The sequence below is a fragment of the Macaca nemestrina genome, chromosome 2 (genome assembly GCF_043159975.1).
Source record: "Macaca nemestrina isolate mMacNem1 chromosome 2, mMacNem.hap1, whole genome shotgun sequence".
NCBI lineage: Eukaryota > Metazoa > Chordata > Mammalia > Primates > Cercopithecidae > Macaca > Macaca nemestrina.
Window position 1 is genome coordinate 19,723,173 of NC_092126.1, and position 26,691 is coordinate 19,749,863.

General features: G+C 35.1%; 1 protein-coding gene across 9 annotated transcripts in view; it reads right to left on the reverse strand.

Annotated features, from left to right (window-relative positions):
• LOC105488960 (zinc finger CW-type and PWWP domain containing 2) overlaps positions 1–26,691 on the reverse strand; it is a 160,075-nt gene that overhangs the window by 112,856 nt on the left and 20,528 nt on the right. The window contains exon 2 of one of the 9 annotated variants that reach the window (XM_071090785.1): positions 1,140–1,259. The exons of the other annotated variants lie outside the window; for them this stretch is intronic. The gene's annotated coding sequence lies outside the window, so the exon portion shown is untranslated. The remainder of the gene's footprint in view (positions 1–1,139; positions 1,260–26,691) is intronic. 9 annotated transcript variants of the gene reach the window in all.

Genomic DNA, 26,691 nt, shown 5'->3' on the forward strand with positions numbered 1-26,691 from the left:
CAGGGCCCTAGAACTCTCAAGAGTATATGCCATATGTCTTCAGTTACCAGGGTGGGTGGGAAAGAACCATTGGGTGTATGTCTGAGCTCAGACTCTCCTTGGGTGGGTCTTGCTGCAGCTGCTGTGGAGGATGGGGGTGAGGTTCCCAGGTCCAAGGAGTTATGTTCCTAGCAGGATTATGGCTGTCTATATGGAGTCATGCAGATTGTCAGGGAAGTGGGGGACAGCCAGAGTCACAGGCCTCACCCAGCTCCCAAACAATCTGAAGGGCTAGTCTCACCCCCACCATTCCCCCACCAACATCACCAAGTCTCTTTCCAGGCAGTGGGCAGGTGGGGCTGAGAACTTGCTCCAGGCTACCCACCCCCCAGTTGCAAAAGCAAGTATGGCTTTCCTTGTTACCCACCTGTAGAGTCTGCACACCAGATTCATGCCCTCCTCTGAGTTTTGGCAAAGAGGCCTCTTGATCATTTCAAATCATTACAAAGTTCAGCTGGATATTGCCTTCTCCCTGTGGCCTGTTCTCAGTGCTTCTGGCCACCCTCCTGAAGGACCCCTGTGAGGTCAGGCAGATATGGCTTTCTAGGGGACCCAGCGAGCTCACAGGGCTTTTCCTGCTGCTTCCTCTACCCCTGTATTTCACTCGGCTCTATAAATGGACTCAGCTCCAGGTAAGGCCAGCATCTTCTCCTGTAATCTAGATCTTCAGTTTCCCCCATGGAGGTGTGTATTTGGGGGCAGACAATTTCCCTTTCCCACTTTGCAGTATTTGGGGTGTCTCCCAGGTCTTGCAGGAGCAATCTGGTTCCTTCAGAGGGTCTGTGGCTCCTCTCAGGTTTCTCGATTTATTCCTGCAGTCATTCTGGAGCAAAAATTAACGATGCAAGCCTCCACACACTGTTCTCTCCATCCGAGTTGAAGCTGCAATCTAGTTCTGTCTCCCATCCACCATCCAAAATAACTTTTTAAATAACTATAATGTAAAAATTCTAGGAATTAAGAAAGTGTTGTATCCCACCCCCAAGATGATTACATTTGAGGATGGGGCCTTTGGGAGGTAATTAGGTCATCAGAGGACAGCCCTCATTATGGGATTAATGTCATTACAATAAGAAATAGCACAGAGTTTGCTTTTTTACCTTGCCTCGTCACCATGTGAAGATACAGTGAGAAGATAGCCATCTGAAAACCAGGAAGCACTCCCCCATCAGATACAGGACCTGCTGTCACCTTGATCTTGGAGTTTTTAGCCTCCAGAACTGTGAGAAATACATGTTTGTTGTTGAAGGCACCCAGTCTATGGTAATTTGTTATAGCAGACTGACAATGTCTTACATTTAATTTGTGTTTTGGAAGAGATGCAGAGAAAATAGAAGCAGAACAACTAGCTAGTAAGAAAGCTACTAAAATGTACATATAAAACATAATGAAAACTTCATTAGGACAACAGAAATAATGTAGAAATAAGCATTACTAGATAATCTGAATTTATTAAAGAGAACATCCAGGCCTGTAGAGTCCTACTAAGTAGTTCTAAGCAACTTAGTAACAGTACAATTATTATAGGTATGTATAGCTTTAAGTGTAATTCATGAGCTACATAAAAGAAATTAAGAAAAGTCTGTTGATTTTACATAAATTCTACAAAGATTTCTGTATTCTATACATGTTATTTTTATTTAATTATGTATTTTTGAGATAGAGTCTCATTCTGTTGCCCAGGCTGGAGTGCAGTGATGCTATCTTGGCTCACCACAACCTCTGCCTTTTGGCTTCAAGCAATTCTCCTGCCTCAGCCTCCCAAGTAGCTGAGACTACAGGTGCCCACCACCATGCCCAGTTAAGTTTTGTATTTTTAGTGGAGACAAGGTCTCGCCATGTTGGCTAGGCTGGTCTCAAACTGCTGACCTCAAATGATCCACCTGCCTTGGCCTCCCAAAGAGCTGGGATTAGAGGCATGAGCCACCACGCCTAGCCCATACATGTTATTTTTAAATGTTACAGCAGAGTTTGAAAAAAAATAGAAAATAAGATCAATTCTTCTTGAATTAAAATATTACACAGTTTTTGTGTTCATTAAAGCAAAAGTATTTAAGATGGAATATAGCCAATATAAATTCTTGTGAAGCATCCATTTTTATTACAATGTATAACCATTTTGTGACTGATGTATCCAAAATCCAAAAAGGTAAAATCACAACACACCCAAGGAGTTTTGAACAATACCAGAATTTTTTTTTTTTTTTTTTTTTTTTTTTTTTTTTTTTGAGACAGAGTCTGGCTTTGTCACACAGGCAGAGTACAGTGATGTGATCTTCTCTCACTGCAACCTCTGCTTCCCAGGTTCAAATGATTCTCATGCCTCAGACTCCCAAAAAGCTGGGAATACAGGCATGTGCCACCATGCCCAGCTAATTTTTGTATTTTTAATAAAGATGGAGTTTCACCATGTTGGCCAGGCTGGTCTCAAACTCCTGGCTTTACGCAATCCGTCCACCTCAGCCTCCAAAAGTGCTAGGATTACAGGTGTGAGCCACTGCGCCCGGCCTAATACTAGAATGTAATGAGACAGTATGAATAAATACATATGGAATAGGAATGAAGATAAATGGCTACTTGTGATAGAAATTGCTTTTACTGTTTGTATGTGAATGAGAAAAATGATTGTTCTTCCAAAGTTGTTGTTCTTTCATTCTATAACATTTTTGTTATAGGAAGATATATATCCATTTTTAGCTAGAGGCTATCAGAGATTATGCAACTCTCTTAGGTTTGAGAAAAATAACAGTATTTGTATCACTGTCTTCAGAGTCAGAGAATTTTGGCATTATAATTTTAATTTTCATGATTTTCACTTTCTAGATAACATCTCACTTGTAAACAATGCTTATAAGGCTGCAATACCGAACATATAATGTGTTTTCAGTCAAACCTTCATTTTAAAAATGAAATGTTCACATAATGCCATTTTTAAAGTACTAACAGGATTAAAAGAATGTTACTTATTTGTGTCCTGCCTACCTCTAGAAAGAACTTGAAATGATTAATAAAATAATTCTAAAGATATGGATTAAAATTTTGTAATATTTTAGAGACAGTAGAAAAATATCAAGACTTGAAGTCTAAAGTATTTTTCATACTTGTTATTCAACTTTCTAGCTGTATAATCTCTAGAGGACCTCTGTGTTCTTATCTGTAAAGAGAATAGGGCTAGATGATCTCTAAAATTTGTTCTGTTCTAATGTTTCATGATTTATCCATTCTGGCCTTTCCGATTTTCCTCAAAAACTCTCTACTTCCCCTGCTGCATTATCAGCTTCTTCGCCCTTTCTACCAGCTTCATTGAGGTATAATTGACAAAAACTGTATATACCAAGGTATATAACATGATGTTTTGACATAGATACATTGCAAAATACCACAATCAAATTAATATACCCATCAACTTTCACAGTTATCTATTACTTTTTCTGATAAGAAAAATTAAGATCTACTATCTTAGCGAATTTCAAGTATATATTATTAAATATAGTCACTATGCTGTACATTAGGTCTCTATAACTGAAGGATTTTATAACTGCAAGTTTGTACTCTTTGATCAACATCTCCCTATTTTTCCACTCCAAGCCCTCTGGTAACCACCCTTCTACTTTGTTTCCATCAGTACAACTTTATCAAATTCTAAATATAATTGGATGATACAGTATTTGTCTTTTTGTGTCTGGCTTATTTCATTTAGCATAATGTACTCCAGGCTTATTCAGCTGTCATAATGACAAAATTTTCTCCTTTTTAAGGCTAAATAATATTCCATTGCATGTATAAGCCACATTTTCTTTATCCATTTATCTCTTGATGGACATTAGTTTATTTCCACTTCTTGGCTACTGTGAATGCTACCACAATTAACATGGGATTGAAAATACCTCTTCCAGGTCCTGTTTTCAATTCTTTTGGATAAATATCTGTGAAGTGAGATTGCTGGTATACATGGTAGTTTAAACTTTTTGGGGAACTTCCATACTGTTTTCCACAACAGTTGCACCATTTTACATTCCCATTTACATTACAGTGCACAAGGATGCCAATCCACATCCTCGCCAACATGTTCTCCTTTTTTGATAATAGCCACCCTTGCAGGTATGAAGAGATATCTCATTGTGGTTTGATTTGCATTTCCCTGATGATTATTGATGTTGAACATCTTTTCATATGTGGGACATTCACATGTCTTCTTTGGTGAAATGCCTACTTACGTCCTTGGCTCGTTTCCTAATCAAGTTATTTGATATTTTGCTACAGAATTGAATGAATTCCTTACAAATTTTGGATATTAATCCCTTATGTAGGGCTTACAAATATTTTCTCCCACTCCATGGGCTACCTTTTCACTCTGTTGTTTCCTTTGCTGAGCAGATACACTTTAAATGGATGTAGTCCCACTTTGTTTTTGCTTCTGTTGCCTGGGCACTTGGTGTCATATCCAAGAAATTATTGCCAAGACAAATGTTATAAAGATTTTCCCCTATATTTTCTCTTAGGAGTTTTACAGTTTCGTGTCTTATGTCTCAGTCTTTAATATATTTTGAGTTGATTTTTGTGTACGATTTAAGATAATGGTCCAATTTAATTCTTTTCCATGTGAATATCCAGTTTTCTTAAGACTATTTGTTGAAGAGACTATACTTGTCCCCATTGTGTATTCTTGTTGCCTTTGTCAAAGATTCATTGGTTGTATATGCATGGGTTTATTTCTGGTCTCTTCCTCCTGCTTATATGTCTATTTTTATTATGCCACCATACTGTTTTGCTTACTATAGCTTTGTAATATAATTTGAAATCAGCAAATGTGATGCTTTGTTCTTCTTGATCAAGATTGCTTCTGTTATAAATTTAGAGTCTTTCATGGTTCCAAAGGAATTTTAGGATTTTTCTATTTCTGTGAAAAATTATATTGAAATTTTGATACAAATTGCACTGAATCTGTAGATTGTTTTGGATCATACGTATATTCTGACAATACTAGTTTTTCTAATCCACAAATATGAAATATCTTCCCATTTGTTTCTTCTTCAATTTCTTTCATCAATGTTTTATAGTTTTCAGTGTACAGATCTCTCATCTCCATGGTTAAATTTATTTCTAGGTATCTTACTCTTTTTGATGCTACTGTAAATGGGATTTTCTTCTGAATTACTTTTTTGATAGCTCTTGTTAGTGTACAAAAACATAACTAATTTTTATATTTATATCTTGTATCTTTTCTAAATTTATTAGTTCTAACAGTTTTATGATGGAGTCTCTAGGGTTTTCTATACATAATGTCATGTCCTCTGGAAACAGAGATAATTTTACATCTTCCTTTTTTTATTTGGATGCCTTTTACTCCTTTCACTTGCCTAATTGCTCTGGTTAAAACTTCCAGTGTGTTGCATAGAAGTGGTGAGAGTCACAGTGAGTATGCTTGTCTTGTTAGAGAAATACGTTAGAGTTTTCCTTACTGAGTATGATGTTAGTCATACAACTGTGATATACAGCCCTTGTTGTGTTGAAGTACATTCCTTCTATATATATTTTGTTAAGAGTTTTTTTCATTAAATGACATTAAATTTTGTCAAATGCTTTTTTCATCTATTGAGATGATCATATAATGCTTGTTCCTCATTCTGTCAATGTGGTGTATAACATATATTCATATGCATATGTTGAACCATCTTTGCATGCCAAAGATAAATCTCATTTGATCATAGTGTTTGATCCTTTTAATGTGCTGTTTAATTTGGTTTGATAGCATTTTGTTGAGGATTTTTGCATCTATGTTCATCAGGGATATTGACCTGTAATTTTCTTTTCTTGTAGTGTCCTTGTCTGGTTGTGGTTTAAGGGTGACACTAATCTTGTAATATGAGTTTAGAAGTGCTCCCTCCTTTTCAATTTATTGGAAGAGCTTGAGAAGGATTGATATTAATTCATCTTTAAATATTTGGTAGTATTCAGCAGTGAAGTTATCAGGTCTTGGACTTCTCTTTGATGAGAAATTTTGATTACTGATTCAAATGGCTTACTTATTATTAGTCTATTTCAGATTTTCTATTTCTTCATGATTCAGTCTTGGTAGGTTAAATAATTATAGGAATTTATCCACTTCTTCTAGGTTACCCAATTTGATGTCATATAATTGTTCATAGTAGTTTCTTATGATCCTTTGTATTTCTATGGTATCTGTTGTAATGTCTCCTTTTTCATTTCTAATTTTATTTTAGTCTTCTCTCTCTTTTTTCTTAGTTGAGCTACAGGTTTGCCAATTTTGTTTATCTTTTCAAAAAAACAATTTTAGTTTTTTTGATCTTCTCTCCTTTGATCTTTTCTAGCATATTTCTAATCTCTATTTTTTTTTCTGCACTGATCTTTATTTCCCACCTTATGTTAACTTTGGGCTGATTGTTTTCTCCTTGTTCCTTGAGTTGTAAATTTTATCTAAACTCATTCATTTTTCTTCATGTATGTATTTATTGCTATAAATTTTTCTCTCCTAGTATTGTTTTTGTCACAGTCCATCAGTTTTAGTATATCTTTTCCTTTTCTTTATCTCAAAATATTTTTTTCATTTCACTTTTGATTTCTTCAGTGAGCCATTGGTTGTTCAGGAGTATGTTGTTTAATTTACACATTTTTTGAATTTATAATATTCTTCCTGTTATTGATTCCTGATCTTATACCATTGTGGTGAGAAATGATACTATTTCAATCTTCCTAAATTTGTTAAGACTCGTTTTATGGCCTCACATATTATCTACTCTGGAGAATGTTCTGTGTATGTGTGAGAAGAATATGTATTTTGTGCTACTATTGGATAGAATGTTCTACATTTCTGTTAGGTCCATTAGGTCCAAAGTGTAGTACAAGTTCAGTGTTTCCTTATTGGATTTCTGTCTGAATGATCTCTCCCTTGTTGAAAGTGGGGTACTGCAAATCCCTACTATTATTGTATTCCTGTCTATTTCTATCTTCCAATCTATTAATATTTGCTTTATATATTTAGGAAGTATGATGTTGGGTGCATATATATTTATGGATGTTATATCTTCTTGATAAATTGACTCTTTTATCATTATATAATGACCTTCTTTGTTTCTTCTTACAGTTTTGGACTTAAAGTCTATTTTGTCTAATATGTATAGCCCTAGCCTCTTTTGGATTCTGTCTTTTTCCACACTTTCAGTCCATATGTCCTTAAAGCTGAAGTGAGTCTGATAGGCAGCATATTATCAGATCTTTCTTTAAAACAAATCCTTCCAGCTACTCTATGTCTTTTATTGGAAAATTTGATCCACTGACATTCAAGTTAATTATTGACTGGCAAATAGCAAACAGTAAGTAAGGACTTACCATTGCCATTTTGTTAAATTTTTTTCTGGCTGTTTTGTGGGTCCTTTGCTTCTTTCTTCCTGTCATTCTCTAGAGGCTAGGGCATGTACTGGGTTGAGTGGGTGGTGGCCTGGTCCTGGGGTGGCAAAATAGTGGCTCCTTCTTGGGGGGTGAGGGTGAGGGACCCAAAAGCCTCTCCCTCTCTGGGTGTCTGCAGTGGCAATGTTATTGGTTGCCTCAGCTGTGAAAGCTGCCAGTATCCTCTATGGAGCAGAGCATTAGAGGTCATGCTGACAAACACTAAGAGGACTCCGTGAAAGTGCAAGGTATCCATGGCTTCCACAGGGGCTGCCATGTGGTACCATAAGCCACACTGCTGATACTAATAGCCCCTGCCCTTCTTTTGTATCCCTAGCCTTCTCCAGGCATTTCAGGTATGCCCATTTCTGCAATTATTCTTTCAGCATATTATCTATTTTTTGTTCCACTGCATTGATGGAGGTTGTTAATTGGACTCCTAAGCCCTCCTAGGGCTATTTTCATTCATGGGTAGCTGTCTCATTGGCTTTGTCTGTGTGTTTGTGTGTGTGTGTGTGTGTGTGTGTGTGTTTGTGTGTGGCAGGGAGAGGGGACTGATGGAACTGAAGGCTGGAATCACGTAGTCCTCCATCTTGCTGTCATGACTCTCTGCTATATACTCTTCTATGTTCTTTTTAACCATGTATATACATGGTTAAAACTGATGAAACTACAAATTTCATCAGTCACCCTTTTATCACATCTGTGTCATTAAGTCTTATTAGTTCTGAAGACTTGCTAAAAACCTTATCTACTCTGCAGTATGTGCTAGGCTTAAAGTTTATTCTATCTCCAATGCTTATGTAATCTCCCTTAACTTGAAAATAATTTTAGTCTAAAAGTTGTGCTTCTTGTCAATCAGTAACATCCAGGACATTTCATCACCTTCAATCTCTATCTGGGGTCCTAGTCTAGCCTGGTATCTCTCATCTCTCATGAAAGATGCCTTTATCACTGTCTTTAAAATAAAAGAGAGCAGATATGAATTCCCTTTGGCAAATGTTGATAGAGTGTTTCACTGTTCTTCCACCTAAGCAACCCAAAATGATGTTATCCACTTCAAAGTCAGAAAGTATAAGAAGATTCCAGAACTTTCTAATTTGTGGCTAACTTTGGGAAAGTCATTTAACCTCCTAGTATTTTAATTTTATCTGAAAAATTATTGTTTCATAGAGAAGTTATACAGGTGATATTTTTAAATTTTAAAATTGCATATATGCAATAGAGAACAGTGATGGGAATAAAAATACCTATGTACTAGAGAAAAACATTTTGGAGTTCCTCAAGTATTTAAAGAGTTAGACTTTTCTTTTGTTCCTAGAAAAATTCCATGAAGAAAATAGACCCCAAAACTCCAGAGAAAGGAAGTTAGGTCTGTAGTTACTAAAAGAGGCAGGGGTTCTACTGGGATGAATCTGAAGAAGTTGTATCTCAATCTAGCAAATTTAAAACCATATAATACCCACATTTTTAAAATAATAAAGAATTATTTGAAATTCTGATATATCACTGACAAAAATATAAATTTGATAAAACTTTGGGCAGGAAATTTTGCAATTTGTAATAAGCACTTTTAAGACATACTCATATGGTAATAGTATTTGATCAATGTTAAGATGCTGATTTTGATAACTACATTACGGTTAAGTAATAATAAAAATAATTATTTGTTTTTTGAAATACACCCTGAAGTATTAAGTGGTAAAGAGGGATCACATCTGCAATTTTACTCTGTGAAGATGATATTCTTTGTTGTGTCACCCTGTCTGGCACTAGCAACTCACATCAAGAATGTGGGCTGACATTCCCATGGCCATCTGTAAACTGGGAAATGGAGGATGACGGGCAGGTATAAAGGTTAATTTTATGTGTCAGCTTGGCCGGGCCATGGTATCTAGGTATTTGGCCAAACATTATTCTGGATATTCCTGTGAAGGTGTTTTCAGATAACATTAACACTAAAATTGGTGAACTTTGAGTAAAGCAGATTAACTTCCATAATATGGGTGGTTCTCATTCAGTCAGTTGAAGGCCTTAATTATGCAAACACTGACATCCCTTGAGTAAGAAGGAATTTTGCCAGATGACTGACTTTAGACTCAAACTGCAACTCTTCCCTGAATCTCCAGCCCACTGGCCTCCTCCATCAGAAACTGGACTTGCCAAGTCTCCACAATTGCATGATATGTATCTTTAAATCTCTCTTTATAAATATATCATGTCCTATTGGTTCTGTTTCTCTGAAGAACTCTAATACAGACTCTGGTACTGGGAGTTGTTCTAAAAGAACAAAATCTTAAGGATGCGTTTTCTAAATTAGTTCTGGGAATTCTGTAATTGGTCTCTAATCTGATTAGATTTAAAGACACTAATAACTCCATTTCCATTACTAAAGAGAGCAATTTTAGTCCATGGCATGATATGGCAATAGAGGTAAGCAAAATCTCACCAATGGATACTCCTAATTAAGCACTTATAAAAGCCAAGATCTGGGCAACCATGCATATAGTACCTTCAAACATTTTTGTCAAACTAATGAGTATAACGAGATTGGCTGGTTGTTCATGCTATTGGACAATGTGATGGAAAACCAAAAGAGAAAAGGGATGAGCTCAGGAACTCAAATTTCGAGTTCAAGTTCTCCATCAGTAATCGGAAAGCTTGTAGGTCTGCCCTGAAAGACACCCTTATATCTTGTATCCATGAATCAAGGGGTGGGAATGGGAGTATCATCATTAGTAACATTTTTGCTTCCTGTTCCCAAGATGCCATGCTCTGTCGGCCTAGAAGTCTTACTTCCAGAGGGAAAAACGCTTCCACTAGGAGACACAACAATTATTCCATTGAACTGGAAGTTTAGGCTGAGGGGCACCTTATTCATCTGAATCAACAAAGAAGGGAGCTGTGATGGATGAGGTGATTGATCTTGACTTCCAAAAAGAAACTGGGATACTGCTTCACAATGGAAGAAGAAACAGTATGTCTGGAATACAAGAGAAATCCTTTAGGGCATCTCAGTATTATCACATACTGCGACTAAAATTAAGAGAAAATTATAATAACCCAAAACAAGCAGGAGTACTTAATGGCCCACATCACTCAGGAATGAAGGACTGGGTTATCCGTTGACATGCAGGCTAAAGGTGCAAAGAAAATACAAAATGGGTAGTGGCAGAAGGTGACAGTTACTACTACATGACCAGTTACAGAAATAAGAATTTTAATTGTCATTAGTATTTCTTATTTTATTATGAATATGTGTGTGAGTTTAAGCCAAATATCCTTGTTTTCTTCTCCCAGTATCCGCTTATCTTATAAGATATACTGACTTTATGTCATAGTATTTAAGTACTATTAACTTTACATCAAAGTATTTATGTTACAGGATATCTAGGAAAAGAGCAAACATCACACAAGGACTTTGCAACCTCTTCTAGAAAAAGAGCATGTTTTCAGTTGTATGCAAGATAGTTGTATCATATTAGGCAAAAGTATGATCTTATTAGAGTCTTTAGTGGCAGATTAAGTATTGTTTAAGGAGATGTGTATGGCTGTCAGGTTGACAAGGTGGGGACTTGTGATGGTTAATTTCATGTGTCAATTTGGCTAGGCCACAGAGCCCAGATATTTGGTCAAATATTATTCTGGATATTTCTGTGAAGGTGTTTTTGGATGAGATTATCATTAAAATTAGTGAACTCTGAGTCAAGCAGTTGTCTTCCATAATGTAGGTGAGCCTCATCCATTCAGTTGAAGACCTTAATAAAAGAAAGACTGACCTGCCCCAAGCAAGAAGGAATTATACCATTAGACTGATTACCTTTGGGCTCAAACTGCCACTCTTTTCTGTCTCCAGCCTGCTAACCTACCCCACCATATTTTGGATTTGTCAAGCCTCTACAATCACATGAGCCAATTCCTTGAAATAAATATGTCTCTATACATATGCAGTTTCTTGATTCTGTTTCTCTGTAGAACTCTTAAGAAAGAGTGTAAGTGAAAATGCCATAAAACACTCTTACTGAAATTTAGCAGCTTCCTTCTTTATTACACACTCCTCTGGGTATTACTAAGTTTTCAGTTAGATTCTAAAATTACATTCCAGAGCTCCAAAAAAGTCAATTCTGAAAGATTTTGCCAGTTTAATCATTGTTATAGTGGACAGATTTCATTTTGAGTTTCCTATTCTGCCATTTTTTTATGATATCACTACAACTTATTCTTAAATTATTCCTCTTAAATGATTCAGATAGAGTATATAGATGCACACACAAACATAAATAAAGCAAATGTAATAAAATGTTAATATTTGAAAAAACTGAATGTAGAGTAACTGAGAAGTCTTTCTACTATTTTTGAAGCTTTTCTGTAACTCTAAAATTATATCAAAATAAAACAACTTTTAAAATGTAGCTGTCTTGGAGACTGGTTTAAGATAGATGACTAAATACTTGCCAGAGCCTTTGCATCTCACTTCAAGTGCCAGGAAATTACAGAAGAGTAAATCTCCGTATCTTCTAAAAATATAATTTTTTTAAAAAGTAGTATCCTCAGATCTCTAGAAATGATGGGAAGTCCTTCCATGAAAGAAGACAGAAGGGAACAAAGAGAAGAAAACCATGTGCAGAACATGAACAGAAGAAAACACCTACAAAGATGGGACGTGATCCAAGGGTTTGCTAAGCCTACAAGTCATAGATAGTGAATATTGGAGGGATCTGGGAAAACCAAGAGTGATTGGTTTGATTACTGAAGTAACAGCATATTGGGTAATCTCTCTTTGGCCCAGAAAAAGCAGCAGAGATGCCTGTTGCCAGGTAAAGCAGAGAGCTGATGCTGGGCTGAAGGGGGAAAACAGGACCTCCAGTAGTCTAACGATATTCAGGAGGAACAGGAAGTGTTTACTGCTCAGAAGAAGCTATTGGCTCACCCTATCCAGGAGCCTACCCCACCAATTCTCCTTCTCCTTTTTGGAGAAAAACTAAAGTAAGCAGAGAACTCATAAACAGACTAACAATGAATCTAAAATACAGTTGATCACCCAATCACAAAAATCAAAGAGAAGAGCCAACAATAAAAGAGAAGAAACAAATCCAACAAAAAACAATTATCCTATAAAACAGAGGCTTAATAAACAGAGAGCATTTAAAAATATTTATAATCACATAACCTTAACTCATAAAAATATAAATATAAAAGGCTATTTATTTTTAAAATAATCAATACAATATCATGGATATTTTAAATCTGACCATCAAGATTGTTTAAATGGATTGATAGGCTATCAAAATAACCAAAAATAAATATTAATGAGTGGCAAACTTTAGCTAATAATGTTTCATAGGATGCACACTGAAATTTACAAAATGATGTATAAGAGAAATGAATAAACTAAAAAACAAGCAAGGAAAAAACAAACACAATGAATCTATTAGTCCGCTTGGGGAGGCAAAACAAAATATTATACACTGGGTAACTTAAACAACATAAATTAATTTTCTTAGAGTTCTAGAAACTAGAAGTTCAAGATAAAGGTTCTGGCTGATTTGGTTTCTAGTGAGGGCTCTCTTTCTTGCTTGTGGACTGATGCCTCGTTGCTAGATACTCACATGGCTTTTCTTTGGTGTGTATGCAAGAAAAGAGGAAGTGAGCTTTCTGGTGTCTTTTCTTATAAGGGCATTAATCCTCCCAGATCAGGATACCACCTTTATGAACTCATTTATTCCTAATTACTTTCGTAGGGGTCTCACTCCAAATTTAGCCATACTGGAGGTCAGAGTTTCAACATTTGTATTTAGGGGAGACTCAAACATTCAGTTTATAACAATCAACAAAAGCAAAAGCTGGTTCTTCAAAAAGAGAAAACAGAAATAAATTGTATTAGAAATATAACTATAGAAACAAAAATTTTAAAGTTACTAAAGGATACAATGTTATATATTTAACTCAAAAAAAAAAAAACCCAAAAAACTTAGAAGCCAGATAAGGAGAGTGTAAGAAAATAAAAGGTTATGTTAATCTCATTTAGGAAAGTAGACTTTTAAAATCCTAACTAAAACAGTAAATCAAATCTGTTAGAATATTAAGAGAAAAATTCACCATGGCCAAATAGGTAATAAGAGTAAGAATTAATTAGTCCAAGAATGGTCCCCCTGCAAGCTAGCCTCCCAAAGATATGATGTCCTACAAAGCTCCATAGAAACTAACTATGGCCCAGAGCCTAAAGCAATCAATTTTGGTCAACCACAATGTTTGGACCCCAGTGCCACCTCCAACCCTTATCATGCCAGAGAAGGAGCTGGTGCTAGTCTAATCATGTGTACTGATATGGTCAATCCTACTCTTATCTTGCACTATCACAAAGCTGTAACCATAAGGCCTGGATGCTGTTGGGCTGGGACATCCCATCAACCTTGAATACCCATGCTTTCAGACTAGCGCTGGAATAAAACTTCTTCCACATCATGCTGTATTCTGGTACCTGATCATGCCAGGGGATGAAGTGGTATTTCTCTAATTATTAATTAAAAGCTATATAGGCCAACAGTCAAGGTCCCTCTAATGGAACTTGTCATATGGCCTCTAAAAATTGCTATGCCCTGTCTGCTTCAGAGTGGGATGATGTCACAGAGACCCACAAATTGAGTTATTGACGCCTGTCCCTTTGAGCTTTCTCCAGTAAATTAAATACTGTTTCAACAGGTCTGATATGTGCAGGTCTTGACCACTTGCCTTGCTTTCACGACATGCCACATTATGGATTAAAGAAGGAAAACCATAGGATCATCTTAATATGTGCCCCAAAAGCATGACAAATTCAACATTTATTTGCGATTCTTACAATAAAAAATAAAGTTTAATCTTAACCTAGCACCATTTATAAATTCTAGACTGACAAAACAGTATAAAATATGTATAATATTGACGTAGAAATGTATGTAAAACACAAAAGTCATAAAAGAAAGATTGGTTGGCTGGGCGTGGTGGCTCACACCTGTAATCCCAGCACTTTGGGAGGCTGAGATGAGTGAATCACCTGAGGTCAAGAGTTCAAGACCAGCCTGGCCAACATGGTGAAACACCGTCTCTACTAAAAATATTTAAAAATTAGCTGGGCGTGGTAGTGGGTGCCTGTAATCCCAACTACTCAGGAGGCTGAGGTGGGAGAATTGCTTGAACCCAGGAGGTGGAGGTTGCAGTGAGCCAACATGGTCCCACTGCACTCCAGCCTGGGTGACAGAGTGATACTCTGTCTCAGGAAAAAAAAAAAAAAAATCGGTAAACTTGAATGTGTGATTAAATCTTCTGTGTAACTAAAGGTAAACTGAAAAATTAAAACCATAAAGTAAATTGAAAGGCAAGTAACTAGAATGAAATATTTTCAGTATACAGACATATTTTCTAGACACATTTTGAGTATACTAGACACATTTTCTAGTGAGACTAATTTTATTTAATATAGAAGCAAAAGTTTGACAAGCAGTATTTAATAACATAAAAAGTACAAAACAGATTTGTGATTTCTAACATATTAATACAAAGTGTATAATTACATATATTCCATGAGCAGAGAAAGATGAAAGCAATGAAAGAAGACTGTGGTTCGGTCTAATAACAAATAAACACAGAAGTAGAGATGATCTACATTACAGTATATTCTACCATTAATACCAGCAGAAATGTATTACCCAAATTTAAAATATGGAGGAAGATGAAAATGGCTAGGCCTCTAGTAATACACTTCTAAAGCTGTGGGAGAGCCCAGGAAACTCACTACATGGTCTGTGTATATGGAGGTATGGAGCATGTTGATTTTTTTCTAAAATGAAGAAACACTAAATTTTAAGTTTAGATGAATAATTATAAAATTACAGGGTACCTATACCATCCAATTTTTTAAAAATCCAGCTTTAAAAGTAAGCATTGAGTCACATTTTTATAAAATAGGCAAATGTTTGTTCATTATAAAAAGTGTGAACTGATTTTTTTCCCCTGAACTTTCAGAAAAGTGGCAATAAGAATACTTTGGTTTAGGCTCATGTGAGGGAGGCTTTTCATAAAGATTTTAGAATTGAAGAGGTCCACGTTGAGAATTTATTAATCAATTAACATTCCAATATTTAGAATGTCTGACTTAAAAAGGTCACCCCAAAACCAGCCCACTCAGCTTTAACACACACCTCTTATTTCCTAGCAGATTTTTGTTTGTTTGTTTTTACTTATAAAGTAGAAAAAGAAATATACCCTAACACATTAAACCCACCAAATGCCCATTTTACACAGGTAAAACCTTCACAAAGGCCAACTGAATCCATAGCTAAAACTGCATTGTTCAGGTTTGCAGTGACATTGTCAGTCACATAATACAAAAAAAAAAAAAAAGTCAACTATTTATACCTATGGCAAACTCTCTATAAAATGTAATCTAAGAAGTATTAATCTTTGCTTTGTGTCTAATATTAAAGACTTGTATGTTTTATTTTTCCAATATGTAACATTTAATAGAGTGTATTAGCTACTATGTGGTAATGCTTTGGTACTATTCGCATAGGTTCTTTCATCCTAAAGATTTGCCATTTTCCCAAAAGGAGCTGTGGTTCTGCTTTAGACGTCTTATGTAAATTAAACAACTTATCGAATATTAATATGTGGGAGATGACACAGGATGCAACACAGACAGTCAAGTTACCTCTGTATATTTAGGAATTACCCTCTCCTTCAAGGTATTTGCGCCAGAAAGCTAAGTCAGCCCTGATTAATATTTCAATAATACAGGGTTGAGTGATGGAAACCTTGGCAATACCTTAATTCAAAATTGTTAACAAATACTGCCAGTGTCAATTCCATGTGATTTTGTTATTATAAATTTATTATTATGAGGCAAAACAAGTATAGCCAGTCATCGTTGAAAATGCTTCAACTACTGCTTCTTAATGTGGAAAGACTGAAATTAACATTTGTTTTACCATACAATTAAGACAGTATCTATGTACCCTGAAATTTCCTTAATGTTACTCATTAGGACAGGATTTTGAAAGACTTAAGGGCACTTTATAGCAGCATCCAGCTTTCCTATCAAAGACTCAATATCTTAAATATTATATGTACCTTTTTTACCTTTTATTAAGCTAGATACTAGCTTCAGAGTTTGTGAAAACGAAGAAAAGAACCAATAAACGGATTCTATAAATTGTCCTTGGCAGAATAGTAAGTATCTAAAACAAAAGTAGGAAAACCACTATTATCAGCTGAATTGTTTGCCCTCCTCTCCAAAAAAATTCACATAATTCTAATCCCCAGTAACTCAGAATATTACTCTATTTGGAGTTAGGGTCTTTAAAGAGGTAATTAAATTTAAATGCGGTAATTAGGATGAGCCTTCCTCCAATATGTCTAGCGTCCTTAGAAGAGGAGGAAATTTGGACACAGAGGAAAGACAATGTGAGGACAGGGAGAAGATGGCCATCTACAAGCCAAGAAGAGAGGTCTGAAACAGATCCTTCCCTCACAGCTCTCAGAAGGGACCCACCCTGTCAACAGGGTTGATTTCAGACTTGATCTCAGGCTTCTAACTTCCAGAATTGTGAGAAAATAAATTTCTCTCTCTTTTTTTTTTTTTTTTAGATGGAGTCTCACTCTTGTTGCCCAGGATGGAATGCAATGGCACAATCTCAGCTCTCTGCAACCTCTACCTCCCAGGTTCAAGCGATTCTCCTGCCTCAGCCTCCCGAGTAGCTGGGATTACAGGCATGCACCACCACGCCCAGCTAATTTTGTATTTTTAGTAGAGATGGGGCTTCTCCATGTTGGTCAGGCTGGTCTCCAACTCCCGACTGCAGGTGATCCACCCATCTTGGCCTCCTAAATTGCTGGGGTTACAGGCATGAGCCACCACACCCAGCCAAATTTATGTTTTTTAAGCCAGCCAATCTGTTGTGCTCTGTTACAGAAGTCCTAGCAAATAAATACAGCCACTTTATTCTTCCAAAATACGCTTATGAGATAAGGGTTCTCTCTGTTGCTCAGGCCTGAGTGCAGTGGTGGGATCACAGCGCACTGCAGCCTCAAACTCCTGGACTCAAGCAATCCTCCCACTCAGCCTCCTGAGTAGCTAGGAGTACAGCCGTGTGCCACCATGCTCATCTAATTTATTTCATTTTTAGTAAAGACATAGTCTCACTGTGTCACCCAGGCTGGTGGTGTTCTAACATTTACATACACAGTTGACCCTTGAATAACATAGGTTTGAACTGCATGGGTCCACTTACATGCAGATTTTCTTCCACTTTCATCATCCCTGAAACAGCAAAACCAACCCTCAGTCTACTCAACATAAAGGCAGTGAGGACAAAGACCTTTATGATGATCCACTTCCACTTAATAAATAGTAAGTATATTTTCTTTATGATTTTCTTGGTAACATTTTCTTTTTTCTAGGTTTATTGTAAGAATACAGTATACAATAGATATAACATACAATGTATGTGTTAATTGACTGTTTATATTATTGTTAAGGGTTTTGGTCAACAATAGGCTACTAGTGAAGTTTTTAGGGAGGCAAGCAATTCCTGCACAGTTTGGAACTTTGAGGAGGACAGATGAGTGAGGAAATTTATTTTCTGTTAAATGAAGGACTTCCCCGTCTGCCATCCTTTCAAGAGACTTCAGTAAAGACTGAATAATTTTTGTACATATATATATATGTTAAAGTTCAACAAAGTATATATATTTTAAACATAGCACATTATTAGGTAGAGAATAGACTTGTGGAAAAAGATAATGTTTTGGGCTTGGGTGGGAACAGAGCTTTGAAAAAAAGTGGACTCATTCTGCATATGTTTTAGAGGTCAAATAAGCAGCACTCACTGACATATTGCATGTAGGGAAAAATGAAAAGAGATTAATCAAGTTTGACTACTAAGATTTCAACCTAAATAATCAGATAAAAGTTAGTGACATTCATGTCTCCAGAAAAACTAAATGGTTGATTGTGTTGGACATTACTTAGAATTTTCAGGAATGAAGACAGAGAAGTTGCCATTGGATTTCAACATGGAAGTCACTGATGACGTGACAGGAGCAATGCTAGGTTTATAGTAAAGATGAAATCCTCATCGGAGCATGCTAAAGAATAATTATAAAGTAAGGAAGTGTATAAAACAATAGGTGATTCTTTGAGTAGTTGTTTTTGTTTGTTTGCATGTTTCTGTGGAAGTGAGGAAATGCAAAGAGAAGAGCAAGCTGGAAAACACTGTGGGGTCAGAGCAAGTTATGACATATATTTATACGGGTGGTGAGGGGGAGGAGTCCAGTATAAAAAATAAAAAAAACTTGACTTACTCAATGTTTTTGTTCCAAGATTAGGTCTACTCCATTATAATTCACCTGTCCCTTTGACTCCCAAAATAGAAACTTCTTGATATGTTACTTGAGCTACAAATGGTCAAATTTTTCTATTCTCTATTTTTGCTATGGAAAAGGTTCTCTTTTTTTTTTTTTATTTAACAGCTTGATTCTGAGATATAATTCACATTTCACAAGTCACCCATTTAAAGAGTACAATCATTTCTTTGTATGTCCTAGGTTCCTTAATGTTGCTTAAGTACTGACTGATGTTAACATATCCAGTGTAAAAAAAAAAATGTTTTGGAAATAGAACAGAGAGGTATTCCTTTCTAAACTTTTGTTTCAATGACCAATTTTAATGCAGAAGATATTTATTGTATAAAGGTAGATTTCAGAAAAACATACAGATAAACTTTCTAATTGTTGATATTCAGGGAAGAATTCACAGTAATATTCTTAAGGGCATTTTTTGCTGTTTTTTGTTTTAACCTCAGGAATTTTACCCTCATTCTATAGCACTTGTTTAAGGCTGTCTTTTTAATGTATTCTTTCTCTTTCCTCTTGCATCCCCCTCAGTGATTATTCTAAATCTTCTTCATTCTAGACCATATTCCTCATTCTCAAAAGATAATTTTTCCTCTGGCTTTACAAGGATATCTCCATCACTTCTCATCCAAATACTTAAAAGCTTATCTAAAACTACTCTCTCATGGATTTGCTGCAGTCTCAGACCTTGATTCTATTTTCTTTGTTCTAGAACTATTTCTTGAGGGTTTGCTACGAACCAGGTATAAAATGCAAAGGTAAATACAAGACCCCTCTCCATAAGTGATGATAAGTACTATTATGGGTCAAACATAGAATTCTATGGAAGCACATAAAGCACACCTGATATGTTCAGGCAGTGTCCAGCTACTTGGGAGAAGTGATGTCTAAGCTAATCTGAAAGATAATAAGTAGGAGTCAGTATCCCTATTATATGCCTCAGCAATCTCTACTCCCTCTGCATACTACTTAACACATTGTATTATAGTTTATTTAGTGACATCCTCTACAAGACAAGTCCACTTAGGACAAGGCTCATATCTATCTATTAATTGCTTTATCCCTAGCATCTAAAAGAACATTTGTCAAAGAGAAGCACTGAATTATTTATAAGGCATGAAATAATGAAAAAAATATAAACCTCAGAATTAGACTGGCTTAGGCAGTGTTGATATTCAAAATATTTAACAATAATCATGGCCATGCGTATCAGTTGTACATCATCCCTAGGTCTGGGCTTAAATTCGCACTTCGTTTCCTATGAGATTTTCAAATTAAAGCAAGTCAGTTAAATGATCCAAACGTCTTTTTATCATCTGTATATGTTGATGGTAATAACAGTTAATTCGTAGATAGCTTTAATGATGAAATTAAACAGCATATGAAAAAACCCATTTCAGTATCTGGGACACACTGAAGATACAATAAATGTTTGATTTCCTTTCTAGACTGCTTTTAAGTCAGTTATATTTCTAGTTAGATAAGAAATTAAAATGTGCAAAAACCAATGTAGAATGGGAGCTGTCTACTTTGTCTTTCATTTTTTCAAGTGCTCAACAAATAATTATTTAGTTTTCTTCAAATCATTAAACTACACTTATCTTCAATCTTCTCTATATTTAACTTTCACTGTTCATTCTTTTGCCTAATTAAGAAATTCATGCTCATATGTCAACCTTATACTTAATGATTCCACAAAAATGTATTAAGAGACTGTATCTATGCAAAACTGTTATCATTCAGAGACTAGTTTATGCAGATACTGGTGGATAATTTCTGGCATAGCTCCAAGAAGCTTAACAAAGATCTTCTTTTCTTTTATAATAATAAAGATAACTGATAGGTTTCATCCAAAGTCAGACATGAAAGTAGAACGGACAAAAACAGCATATTGGGATATTTAATGGCTGGTGTCTTTTGCAGCAACTACATTCTGCTGTGTTAAATATTTTCAAGGGAAAGGTAAATAATTGGAAATTTGATAAATTGTGCTAAATGCCAACTCCAAATCTTAATAATCAAGCTATATGCTTTAGATCTACATTGAATGGCTGCCAATTTTATTCAGTATATTAAGACTTGTAAAAATAAAACAGACCTAACAAGACAGTTAAAATTAAGTTCTTCAGACTCTCTTCAAATCCCATTATATATAAAAGTTATATTCACCGAAAAAATGAGAATACAAAATTTAGACTGCTTAGTTATTCTTCCCTGAATGTGACCATTCTCAATTGACCTTTGGATTTAAGTTATATTGTCATTGTCATGGAAGTCATACAGTTGATTTATTTAAAGGTAAAATTTTGTTGCCCTAATGTGAAAAAAGTCTTTAATTCAGCTGGCCATTTTCCTTAAACTATAGTACACAAAAAATAGAATCTTGAGCTAATCTAATTAGAAAACTGTAACTTGACATTCAAGATGATTTATACATTGTCACTTACTTTCCTTATTTTTGAAGTAAATGTCATAATCCTAACAAAGAGTGATAACCTTCTTACTCTCAGTTCTAGTGAGCAACTGCATAATGATTGTTTCAAGAATCATTACACAAATATTAAGAAAAGGACTCTATCACAAGCTTTAAAATTAGAATGTAAAAATGGAAGTAGTTTTAAATTGCATGACACAAAAATGAGAGCATGCATCTTTAATGCATGACATCTGAATCTGCAGAGTAAAACAACAGGTTGAGGACAGGAAAATTTGGAATTCTTTCTCTGAAAAGAAACAAAACAAACTAAAGGTCTCTAAACAAATCACTAATAAAAAAAAAAAACATCATCATGTAGTGAATTCAATATTGGAAAAATATTTGTCTTCACTGTGAATTTCATTAGAACTGTCTAAATACATAACTGAGGAATAAAGAATATAATTTTAACATCAAAACTAAAATCATGCCTATGCTTAAACAGTATGTTCACAATATATTATTAAATAAAGAAAGCAAACTGTCTAGTTCTGTTTAAGACTACTAATTTATTTACCTTTTCTTTCCATTAAAATTACACTTAAGACATAAAAAGAAAATATACACATAAAAGAGAAAAAAGGGTTAGGGAGCAATCAGTGTACAAAAGATTTCAACGTACATTTTGAGACAAAAGTTATATCACCAAAATGGTGGAGTACAAGGAATCAAGCTTCACCTCACCCCAAGAGAAAACTAAAAACAAATACCTTCTGCCAAGATTACAACGAGCAATATCCCAGAACTGAAATCTGAGGATGAAGCAATCTCTAGGTTCAAAGAGAAGTGAAAAAACTGGGCAGACAATAAGAGAATCAGACTTCTATATTCATGACACCTCTCCCACAATCTGCCAAATACATTGTGCTGGTAAAATTGAGTACAGAGACAAACCCCGAACTCTAGTACTGTAAGGCTGGGGTGCAATAGACTCATATCTCTAGAATGAAACTCCAAACATATATCTATCAAAAAAAAAATAGCTAGAGCAATCTATAAAGATATGGTTAATATAAAAATATGTAAATGCAATAACTAAAAGTCAAAATGTGAGAGGAATGGAGTTAAGTGTAGAGATTTTTTTTTTCTATTTCTTCATTATTTGTTTCTATTGAAAGATAAGCTGACATCTCCTTAAAATAACATCTATAAGATGTTTTTATAAACTCATGATAACCACAACCCTAAAACCTATAATAGATTCACTAAAAATATCAAGTACCAGCAATCCCACTGCTGGGTATATACCCAAAAGAAAGGAAATCAGTGTATCAAAAAGACATCGGTACTCCTATGTTTGTTGTAGCACTGATTACAATACTTAAGATTTGGAAGCAACCTAACTGTCCATCAACAGATGAATGAAGAAAATGTGGTACATAGTCACAATGGAGTACTATTCAAATAGCCATAAAAAAATGAATGAGATCCATCATTTGCAACAACATGGATGGAACTGGAGATTATGATGTTAAGTGAAATAAGTCAGGAACAGAAAGACAAACATTTCATGTTCTTACTTATTTGTGGGATCTAAAAATCAAAACAATTGAACTCATGGACATAGAGAGTAGAAGGATGGTTACCAGAAGCTAGAAAGAGTAGTAGGGGGATGGTAGCGGAAATGCGGACAATTAATGAGCATGAAAAAATAGAAAGAATGAATAAGACCTACTATTTGACAGCGCAATAGGATAACTATAGTCAATAATAAACTTAATTGTATTTTTAAAATACCTTAAAGAATGTAATTGTATTATTGGTAACTCAAAGGATAAATGCTTGAAATGGATACCCCATTCTCCATGGTATGCTTATTTCAGATTACATGCCTGTATCAAAACATCTCAGCTAACCCATAAATATATAAACCTATGTACCCACAAAAATGTTTTAAAAATCAAGCAGTGGATTAAAAAATACTACCAGAGAGAATCACTTAACCACAAAGGAAAACAGTAAGAAAGAATGAAAGGAAGAGAGGAGTTACAAAGCAACCAGAAAACAAGCAACAAAATGGCAGTAGTTAAGTCCTTATTTATCAATAATAACACTGACTGTAAATGAACTCAATTCTCCAATTAAAAGGCAGAGAGTGGCTGAATTAATAAAGAAACATGACCCAAATATACACTGCCTACAAGAAACCCACTTAAACTATCAAGACACATAGACAAAGTGAAGGAGTGGAAAAAGGTATTACATACAACTTGAAACAAACAAACAGACAGACTAAACTAAACTAAAAAAAAAAAAAAACAAAAAAACCAGAATATACTTACATTAGCAAAAATAGAGTAAAAATCAAAGACTAAAAAGAGATTAAGAGAGTCACTATATAATGATAAAGGCGTGAATTCAGCAAGAGGATAAAACAATTATAAATATCTATGCACCCACCTCTGGTGCTCTCAAGTATACAAAGCAAATATTAAAGATCTAAAGAGAAAGAGACACTGTAATATAACAACAGTAAGGAACTTTAACACCTCACTCTTGGTAACACACAGATCATCCAGAAAGAAAAATCAACGAAAATTAACAAAAACCTGTAAAGCAAATTCAGTAAAGTTGTGGATACAAAATCAACATACAAAAATCAGTAGCATTTATATATGCCAACAGTGAACAATCTGAAAAAGAACTCAAGAAAGCAATCCTATTTACAATATCTACAAAAGATAAAAAATACCTAGGAGTCAATTTAACCAAATAAGTGAAAGATCTATACAAGAAAAATCAGTTGAGGAAAAGAACACTGATGAAAAGAACACACAAAAAATGAAAAGACATCCCATAATCATAGTTTGCAAAAATCAGTATCATTAAAATAATACTACCCAAAGCAACCTATAAATTCAATATAATCCCTATCAATATACCAATGAGATTTTTCATAGAAATAGAAAAAACAAACCTAACATTTATATGGAACCAAAATAGAGCCTGAAGTAATCCTGAGCAAAAAGGACTAAATTGGCAGCATCACACTACCTGAGTTCAAAATATACTACACAAAGCCAAAGTAACCAACGCCACATAAAAATAGACCCATAGACTAATGAAACAGATTAGAGAACCCAGAACGGTCAACTCATTTGTGACAAAAGTACTGAGAACATACACTGGGAAAAGGACGGCCTCTTCAATAAATCATGCTGGGAAAACTAGATAACCATATGCAGAAGAATAAAATTAGTGTCCTATCACTCACCATATACAAGACTCAAATCAAAATTGACTAAAGACTTAAATCTAGGATGGGAAACCATGAAACTACTACAAGAAAACATTAGGGAAATGCTTGAGGACACTGGTCTGGGCAAAAATTTTATTGCGTAAGACAGCAAAAGCACAGGCAACAAAAGCAAAAATAAACAAATAAGATCACATGAAGCCAAAAAGCTTCTGCACGGCAAACAATCAACAAAGTGAAGAGACAACCTACAGAATGAGAGAAAATATTTTCAAACTATCCATCTGAGATGGGATTAATAACCAGAATCTATAGGGATCTCCAACAACAGCAAAAAACAAACAAACAAGATCGAATTTAAAAATGGGCAAAAGATCTGAGTAGACATTTCTCAAAGGACATACAAACGGAGCCAGGTGTGGTGGCTCATACCTGTAATCTCAACACTTTGGGAGGGTGAAGCGGGTGGATCACCTGAGGTCAGGAGTTCAAGACCAGCCTGGCCAAGATGGTGAAACCCCGTCTCTACCAAAAATACAAAAATTAGCTATGCATAGTGTTGCACACCTGTAATCCCAGCTATTTGGGAGGCTGAGGCAGGAGAATCACTTGAACCTGGGAAGCAGGGGTTTCAGTGAGCCAGAGATTGTGCCACTGCCCTTCACCTGGGCAACAGAGTGAAACTCCATCACAAACAAACAAACAAAAATACATACAAATGGCCAATAGGTATATGAAAAAAGGCTCAACATCACTAATCATTAGGAAAATGCAAATCAAAACCACAATGAGATATCATCTCACCCCAGTTAAAATGGCTTTAATTAAAAGGACAAAAAATAACAAATGCTAGTAAGGATGTGGAGAAAGGGGAACCCTCCTATTCTTTTGGTGGAAATGTAAATTAGTATAGTCACTATGTAAAACAGCATAGATGTCCCTCAAAAAACTAAAGACTACCATATGATCCAGTAATTCCACTACTGGATACATATCCAAAAGAAAAGAAATCATTATATCAAAGAGATACTTCACTCTCATGTTTATTGTAGCACTATTCACCATAGCCAAATTATGGAATCACCCTAAGTGTCTATCAATGGGTGAATAAAGAAAATGTAGGGAGTTTGTGTAGATAGACAGATATAGATATGAATATATAGATATAGACCACGGAATATTATGCAGCCATTAAAAAAAGAATGAAATCATGTCTTTTGCAACAACAGATGGAGCTGGAGGCCATTATCCTAAGTGAAATGAGTCAAGCAGAAAATCAAATACCCTATGTTCTCACTTGTAAGTGGGAGCTAAACAATGGGTACACATGGAACTACAGAGGGGAATAATAGACACTGGGGACTCTAAATAGGGAGAGGTAGGGAAAGGGGTGAGGGCTGAAAAATTGCCTATTGGATACAATGTTCATTATTCAGGTGATGGTACACTAAAAGCCAATACATCAAAGCTAGGCAATATATCTCACCCATGCAACAAAATGTATCCTCTGAATCTATTCAAATAAAATAAAGGAAAAGTTACCAAAAAAGGTTGTAAATAATGCACAGAAAAAGACTAGCAGAATGTACTTCAAAATGTATTAATATCAACAGCTACACTGTAGTTTTACTTTGTTCAGTTTTTCAATAGGTACTTTTTAAACCTTTGTAATTGAAGAAAAAAAGTTATTTTTAAAAAGTTATTATTTCATTCCCTGATGAAATAATATTCCATCTTTAGATATTTGGGCTGTTAACATTTCATGATTTGCTTGTTTTCCTTTTCTAAAAACACTGATGGTTCTCTTAAGCTTCTAAAAACGTTCATAACTTTATATCACAAAAAAATATACTACAGACTACGGTTCTTTAATATTATAGCTAAGTGAATATTTCACATAAATCTCTAACTACATCCAACAATCTTCATAATCATTGTCTTTTATCAATATAAGTCCTTCAACTGCTATATTAATTGAATATAGATTATGGTAGTATGAATTTTAGCAAGGTAATTAAAGGAACCATCCTGCCAAGAACAACATTAAGCCCATATTATTACAAGCAAAAAATGAAGAAAGGAAGGAGGAGGGGGTGTAGGAGGAGAAGGAGGAGAAGCAGGAGGAAGAGGAGAAGAAGGAGGAGGAGGAGGAGGAGGAGAAGAAGGAGGAGAAGGAGGAAGA